The sequence below is a fragment of the Gopherus flavomarginatus genome, chromosome 1, assembly GCF_025201925.1.
Source record: "Gopherus flavomarginatus isolate rGopFla2 chromosome 1, rGopFla2.mat.asm, whole genome shotgun sequence".
Lineage (NCBI taxonomy): Eukaryota > Metazoa > Chordata > Testudines > Testudinidae > Gopherus > Gopherus flavomarginatus.
The window spans coordinates 245793904-245802412 of record NC_066617.1 but is presented as its reverse complement, the minus strand read 5'-3'; the positions used below and the strand labels follow the sequence as shown (position 1 = coordinate 245802412).

Genomic DNA, 8509 nt, shown 5'->3' with positions numbered 1-8509 from the left:
GGCTGGCTGCTGCTGCTGCAGGCCCAAATGGTGGAAGTGGGTGTGGTGAGCCAGGCGAGCAGCTCAGACCCAGAGGCAGGAGTCCAAAGCAGAAGGAAAAACAGCCAGCGGGGGTGGTGGAGGGGGCAACGATGGTGGTGGGGGCGAAGGGAGACACGGATGGACTGGGGGCAGGCTCCACGCCACACCCCCGGTGCCCCAGCAGACACAGTCCAAACCCCCACCACAAGAGCACAGTGTGAAAAAGACTCAGTCCAGAAAAGCCCCCTCCACAGTGGTCTTCATACTGTCTCCAGCAGCAGGCGGTCCGCTTCTCCTGCCTCTCCTCCTCCGGGCACCAACAGCTCCCCAGCAACAGCCACAGTAGGCCCAGCAGCTCCAGGTGGTGGTGGTCTGGCGTCCAGGCAGGAGTGACCCCGCTCAGAGGGTGGAGGTCTCAGCAACAAGAGCTGGGGTCCCTTACTCCCCTCCTCTCTGGGAAGCAGGCCAGCAGCCTCCCCCCCCCAAGGGGCTGTAGGTGGAATAACAGCAGTAACTGAGATGGGGGGGGGAACCACCAGCCAGCCAGCAAACAGACAGCAGAGAGAGCGGTGGGTGGTGGTGTCTAGCCCAGCCAGGGGAGCAGCAGGAGCAGGAACAATAGCAGCAGAAACAGCAGCAGTGAGGGCCCAGGGCCTAGCAGGAAACAGCAGCAGCAGCAGCAGCAGCCCTCTCCCTCCTTCCTCTACAGCGGAGTGGTAGAAGGAAGAGTCAGTACTGGCCCCAGGAGAAGCAGGCTCCCGTTCCCTGAGGGACCAGAGCAGGGGCTGCACTAGAGTAATCAGGAACCTGCTAGAACCAATTAAGGTAGACAGGCTGATTAGATCACCTGCAGCCAATCAAGGCAGGCTAATCAGGGCACCTGGGTTTAAAAAGGAGCTCACTCCAGTCAGGGAGGGGGGAGCCAGAGGAGAGGAAGTGCGTGTGAGGAGCTGGGAGCAAGAGGTGCAAGGAGCTGAGAGTGAGAGGGTGTGCTGCTGGAGGACTAAGGAGTACAAGCATTATCAGACACCAGGAGGAAGGTCCTGTGGTGAGGATAAAGAAAGTGTTTGGAGGAGGCCATGGTGAAGTAGCCCAGGGAATTGTAGTTGTCATGCAGCTGTTACAGGACGCACTATAGACAGCTGCAATCCACAGGGCCCTGGGCTGGAACACGGAGTTGGGCTCGGGTTCCCCTCAAACCTCCCAACTCCTGATCAGACACAGGAGAAGTTGACCCAGACTGTGGGGAAGATCACTGAGGTGAGTAAATCTTGCAAATAAGTGCAGGACCCACCAAGGTAGAAGAGGAACTTTGTCACGCTACAGAACTTTCATATGCAGAAAGCCACCTTCCTGGAACTGTGTCCGGAGCTTGCCCCAGCACTATGGTGCAAGGACACCAGAATGAGCGCTGCCATATTGTTAGAGAAGTGTGTGGCAATCGCTGCGTGGAAGCTGGTGACTCCAGACTGCTACCAATCGGTCACAAATCAATTTGGAGTAGAGAAGTCGATCATTGGGATTGCGTTAATGCAAGTGTGCAGGGCAATGAATAGCATCCTGCTATGAAAGACCATGGGTCTGGGAAATGTGCATGAAATAGTGAATGGGTTTGCAGAATTGGGTTTCCCTAAGTGTGGAGGGGCAATGGCACACACATTTCAATTTTGGCACCAGACCACCTTGTGATGGAATACGTCAATAGGAAGGAGTACTTCTCCATGGTGTTGCAGGCGCTTGTGGATCACGGGGGGAGTTTCGTGTGGTGGTCTAAAAAGTGCATGACGCACGCATGTTCAGGAACACTGGCTTGTACAGAAAGCTACAAGCAAGGACTTTCTTTCCAAACCAGAAGATTACAGTGGGGGATGTTGAAATGCCCATAGTGATCCTGGGAGACCTGGCGTACCCCTTACAGCCGTGGCTCATGAAACCTTACGTGGGATACCTGGACAGCAGTAGGGAGTGGTTCAACATCAGGCTGAATAGGTGCTGGATGACAGTTGAATGTGCCTTTGGCAGATTAAAGGTGCTCAGGGGATGCCTGTATGGCAGGTTAGACCTCAATGAGGATAATATTCCCATGGTCAAAATCGAGTGCTGTACATTGCATAATCTCTGTGAAGCTAAGGGTGAAAGGTTTGCTCAGGAGTGGAGTGTTGAGGCAGATGGCTTGGGTGCTGATTTTGAGCAGCCAGATACCAGGGCTATCAGAGAAGCCCTGGGGGAGGTAATTTGAATCAGGGAGGCTTTGAGGCAACACTTTGAAAATGAGAACCAATAATGTGTATCTCTGTGATTGGTACTGCAATGTTACATTACATGTAGTTTTCCTAGGAAGTGATTGTAACATTTGGGGCCTTACATTCCAGTAAGCAAATGGTTTAAACTGTCTGTGTATGTATTGGTGGTGCCTGATATTTCAATTTGTAGGAACCAAATAAAGATGAGTTACCATTCAAAAACTTTGCTTTTATTGCCCGTGCACGCACGCACGCACGCACGCACGCACACACACACACACACACACACACACAAGATGCTTGGAGGGAAAGGAGGAACCAGGGAATGGCAGACTTTCACAGCTCTGTGTAGGTCCAGCTGTCATTTTGAAAGTTGTCCGAGAGGGCGGAGTGAAGGGGAAACCGAGAAGCCGCGGAAAGCAGAAAGGACTGTGCGGGTGGAGTTTGGGGTTGGGGGATAGATAAGAGTTCTGAATGTGCTGCAGAGGAGGGCTCTGCTCAGTCTGCAAAATTATTAAGGACTTCAGCATCTGCATTTGCTCTTCCATTACTTTAATCATCTGTTCAGTTGCATCCCTAACAAACTCCTGATTCTCTTTTCTGTCCTGCTGTTCGGCTTCCCATCACTTCTTCCATTCCCTTTTCCCTGCATTGGAGCAGTGCAGTACCTCCCAAAACATGTCGTCTTTGCTGCATCTTGGGTACTCTCTAATCTGGCAGACACACTTGGCTGGGGTGTGTGGGATGTTCCTGAAAACCACATCTGTCGAAGCACAAGGGACAATGCACAGAAGTGAGATTGTTAAATTCATGCACAGCACTGAAACATTTCAGTTAAATACACCTTTTGCAACATAACAATCACTTTCTTACTGACCCTTGGCAGGAACTCATCTCTGCAAACAGCCAAAGCACGGTGAGTGTTGGCTGAGGAGAGGGTGCTCTACATGGGGAAAAGAGCACACAGTCTGCAAGGGTCATGGTGCAGCTGACCAGGGAAAAATTCTAAAATTCTCCCGCACTTTTCCGCATTCTAGCAGATATCTCACTGCTAAGGGTAAGCAGGGAAATTAGGGTATATCTGGTCCATGTTTGTGGCTTCCACCCTGCTCCCTATGCTGCTCGCCTATGTGCTGCTTTGGTCCCTGCACAAGTGATTGCTGAATGCTGCGGGAAAGCTTCCTACAATGGGGGAAGGAACAAAGCTGCTCTGCCATGGAACCTTCACCAAAGGATTGACAAGTTGTCATAAACAGATAGTTAAGGGTTAATGTCTCTTTTACCTGTAAAGGGTTACAAGCAGTGAACCTGAACCACCTGACCAGAGGACCAATCAGAAGACAAGATACTTTCAAATCTAGGTGGAGGGAAGTCTTTGTTTTGTGTTGTTTGTTTATCTGTTGCTCTCTCTGGGTTCTGAGAGTAACCAGACGTACCTACAGGCTCTCTAATTTTCTGTTCAAATAATAAGTATAAGTAGAAGGCGGTTTAGTCTTTTTGATTGTTTTCTTTATTTGCAAATGTGTATTTTGCTGGAAGGCTTTTAATTTGTATTTGTGCTGGGGGGGAAGGCTTCTCTCTAATGTCTATAAGCTGAAAGACCCTGTAACCTTTACCATCTTAATTATAGAGATAACTTTTACTTTTTTCTTTCTTTTATTAAAAGTTTTTCTTTTTAAGACCTGATTGATTTTTTCCCCTTGTTGAGGCTCAAGGGAATTGAGTCTGTAATTAATAGGGAATTTGTGGGAGACAGGGAGAGAGAAGGGAGGGGGGAAGGTGGAATCCCTCTGTTTTAGATTCACGGAGCTTGAATCTGTATTACCTCTTGGGGAGGGGGAAAGAGGAGGGGGCAAGGGGCACTCCTCTCTGTTTTTAGATTCAAGGAGTTTGAATCACAATGATCTTCCAACCCAGGGAGGGAAAGCCTGGGAGAGGCAACAGTGGGGGAAAGGGTTTACCTTCCTTGTGTAAGATCCAGGAGGTCTGGGTCTTGGGGTCCCCTGGGAAGACTTTGGGGGGACCAGAGTGTACCAGGCACTGCAAGTCCTGGTTGGTGGCAGCACTACAAGATCTAAGCTGGTAATTAAGCTTAGGGGTATTCATGCTGGTACCCCATCTTTTGGACGCTAAGGTTCAGAGTGGGGAATTATACCATGACACAAGTACCTCCAGGAAACTTTCCTAGAGATCTCTCTGGAGGATTCCCGAGAGATCTTGGCGTGCATCAACACCCTGTTCTGCTATACTGATTAGTACACAGAGACATGTCCAGCTCACAGAAACACAGCCAGCCTTGTACATTTCTATACCCTAAACCCACACAGTCGCACTATACAAACCACAGCCACTTACAGATGTCTCCTCTCCTGCTTCTTGCTCACCAGAGAGCAACTGCTTAGATTGGCTAGACAACTCTGGAGTGGAGAACAGTTCCTGGCTGCCTGCAGGGCTGATGCTTCCATTAGGCAACCCTAGGTGGTTGCCTAGGGTGCCAGGATTTGGGGGGTTGGCATTTTGTGTGCTCCCCACGGGGTGCATGGGAGCTTCCTGTTCTGGTCCCATCGCGCCGCCGAAGAAGGACCTTCTGCTGACGTGCCGCGGAAAACAGCTGCAGGCAATTGAGCAGCTCAATGACTGCCGCTGTCACCTGCGGCATTTTGACTGACGGTCCTTCTTCGGCGGAGCAATGGGAGTGGAACTGGAAGCTCCCGCATGCCCCGTGGGAAGCGCACAAAATGCCGCCCCCCAAATTCTGCCTAGGGCACCAGAAACTCTGGCGCCGCTCCTGGCTGCCTGCCCCACCGGGTGACCCCGCTGGGAACTCCACATCATCGTCTAACTCCACTTCTTCATCAATAACTTTGTCCCCTGGGTTTGGTCCTCTTTTGGCCACCTCCAGGCCCACTGAAGTATCCATGGGGCTCTTGGCGGTGGAGGTGGCGTCGCCACCAAGGATAGTGTCTGGCTCCTTATAGAGCCGACAGGCCTTAGGTGAAGCACTGGAGTGACAGTTTGCCTCTCTTGCTTTATGGTACACCTGCCTCAGTTCCTTTATCTTTGCTCTGCACTGCAGCATGTTCCGATCATAGCCCTTTTTGCACATGCTTAGAGAAATGTGCCCATAGGTATCACAATTCTGCACAGTCTCCTCTCCTCAACTGCTGATCAGATCCAACAACTCTGCAGTGGTCCAAGCAGGAGAGTGTTTAGTGCAATAACCCACCAGGGTCACCTGGGAAAATGCGATGAGACCTCTCCATTCCGAGCCAGCAGGAAATGGAATTTTAAAAATTCCTGTGGCTTCTAAGGGGGAGGAAGAGATGATTGTTTACTTGGCTGCAGGGCAGTGGAGTTAAAACTGCTGACCAGAACGGTCAAGATGGGCATTGTGGGACACCTCCCTGAGACCAATTAAAGCAATGAAATCAGGTGTGGTGTCTACACTGGCACTTTGTCCAGAAAAAATTAGAGGAAAAAGTTGTATGTCTCTTGTTGCGGTGGTTGTATTTTTTCACCAAAACCGACTATTTTTCCTGACAAAAGTCACATCACAGTGTGTACGCATTCATTGTTTTGTTGACAAAAACTGCCTTTTGTCGACAAAACTTGATAGTGTAGACAAGACTTTAAAATCATGAGTCTAAAATCAAAAGACTGAGATGGAAAATAAACTAGATACATTTTAGAGGCTTCTTACAAAAAATGTTAAAATAGCTTTCCCTACACAAAGATATCCTTATTTTAAGGCCTGATATCTTATAATTCATCAGGTTTGCAGGTAAGTGCTATGTCCTACTGGAAAGGGGATATGTGTTATTAATAGGTCATATTTAGGCCTGGTGGGCTGTAACTAAGGTCCCAGTCCCATGACTTCTTGTACATGTTTTAGCACAAGCACTGCAGTCCACCCACCAGTTAGTTGTAGGGCTGGGCCTTAATACTGTTACAGCCATAACTTCCATGACAAACAACATGACTTTCAAGGGGTTCCCATGAAAAGTCATAGTCTTTCTGATGTTAGCCAGCCTACTATTAAGACAGACTTCTCCAAATCTTTTTTCCAGATTTGACTGTATTTATTTATATGTGGGGTGATGGAGTGTGGGTTTTTGAATAGTCTTTCATTATTAAATTATTTTAAAATGGTTTAAAGCATTTTTATTGTAAAATAAAGATACAGTTCCTAGCTGCATTTAGGCCCTGAATGTAGATTTTAAGTCCTGCCTACATATCACAAGGGACAGCAGGAGAAGGAGTGAAGAAGGGCCACACTGGAGCATGAGCCACAATGCGGCAAGAACCTCCAGGAGTAATTCTAGTTGATTCAGACAGGCTTCCTAGAGTTTTTGGGTAGTGCATATTGCAGATGAAATTCAGCCATTCTTTCAGTAACTGCAGTGTGTGTATCCCCCTTCCCACAGCCTACTCAGCTAGCTCCATTGCCCATTGTGGAGGAATAGAGCCATGGTTTTTCCTTCACAAACATCACCCCACCTTCCCTCTTTCATGTACTTAGCAGCCCCCGGATGGAATTGTGGACTTAAATATAGAGATGAAAATTTATGTAGCACTTTAGCAATCCCTGAGCCAGCCAGCCTCTCTTCCGTTCTTATTTTAAAACACTGATAGTTTTTTATTTATAAGAATAAAATTTTTTAGATGTAAGGAATAATTTTATGTGGTAAATGTTATTTAATAATAATGTTATGCAATAACTATAACTGTCTTACTACTAAATTATCTTGCATTTACAATATAGTTTATAGAGCACTTTTCATCACAAAGGACTTTATACGTAGATGATGTATACAGAAATTATTTCCTCCAGTACTGAAATACAGCCAGCTCTGGAGTGGAAATGCATTCACCCAGTTAGTATGGGAAACACCACACAAAGGTGTTTTAATGGGGAAGTGAAGAACAACTTATTCATTTGAAACAAAGACCAAATTACGGAACAATTTAATTAGCTGTGCTGGACGTTTTCCATGGTGTTATGGCTAAAATTTCTTGCAAAAAAGTGCTATGGAATTTGTAATGGCCACAAGTGGTCAGGATCTTGATGTTACCTTTCATACAAAATACATTTGCACAGTGCCCCTTGCCACCACACTAAGAAGGCAGCATGCCACTTACTGAGAAATCATAAGAAATTTTTCAGCATTTAGTTTCCTATCTAAATACTAACAAGGCCAAACCCTGCTTATGAGTTGAGACTTGATAAAATTGTAGCCTGAAGTACAGTAGCAGTATGATTGCAGTAATAACTAGTTACTACCAGCCATTACTATACTTACTTTTAATTTAAACAAACTGTTGTAATTAGGCACTTCCCTCCTAAGGGTGTTGTGAAACTTAATTAATGAATGTTTATCCTGAGCTTAGATCTTCAGATGGCAGATGCTGGGTAAGTGCAATGTAAAAAAAACCAATCTTTTCTACACTGTAACGTTCTACTAAAACACTGGGCACAACTATATCTGGTAGGTATGTAGAAAGAGGTGATGCAGAATCATAGAGGCAGGACCTGGATGTATGCTATTTCTCTTAGAGGGTTCAGCTTACCCCTTGTGCAGCTGGTTTGACCAAGGCTTAGATTCTGACCTCTCTTTTCCATTTGGCACTCTGTGTGACTTCAAGGGCATAAGGAGGAAGCAGGCCCTGTGCACCCCTAAGTACAAAAACAGGTATTGTTTCCATGCATGTCTACATATGTGTGCCCAAACTCTGCACCTGTGTATAAGCACCAAGCAGAATCTGGCACCCTATATATTGTTGGTAACTCTCCAAAACACACAGCTATATTTCCTCAGTGCTGATAACGCTCAGAATTTTATTGTGAGCCTATAATATTTTGGTTTTTTTTAGAGCCCCAGCCGCTAGACTCATGTGATTATGACAAAATCTGCCTTTTGGTTTTTTTAAAAGGAAGTTTTAGTCCTGATGAACATAGAGAAAAGCTTGAAGATGTGAACCCTAAACCAGCAGCTTTATTCTAAATATTATAGGGGGTGGCAACTGCAGAACAAATCCTCTCCCCATGGATCTTGCTGTGCACTGTCCTGTTTGTAGAGTGTTGAAGGGTTTTCAATGGTGTCCCATTTTCAACCTGGTTCGGTCAGGCATTTTGCTGTGGCTGCAGATGCCTGGTGGTTTTAGCCCTGGCTCCTAAAACTGGGTGACATGTTTTTAATGTTGAAATTTCTATGAAATTCCAGAATTAAAAATTCCCAAAAAGAAAA

The 8509-nt window shown here is 46.7% G+C and overlaps 1 long non-coding RNA gene across 1 annotated transcript in view; it reads right to left on the bottom strand.

Moving 5' to 3' along the window:
- Nucleotides 1-2799: 2799 nt before the first annotated feature.
- LOC127032447 (uncharacterized) overlaps nt 2800-8509 on the bottom strand; it is a 61568-nt gene continuing 55858 nt past the window's right edge. The window contains exons 2-3 of the long non-coding RNA XR_007768834.1: nt 7833-7938; nt 2800-3027 (exon numbers count right to left, since the gene is read on the bottom strand). This is a non-coding gene — a long non-coding RNA (uncharacterized LOC127032447). The remainder of the gene's footprint in view (nt 3028-7832; nt 7939-8509) is intronic.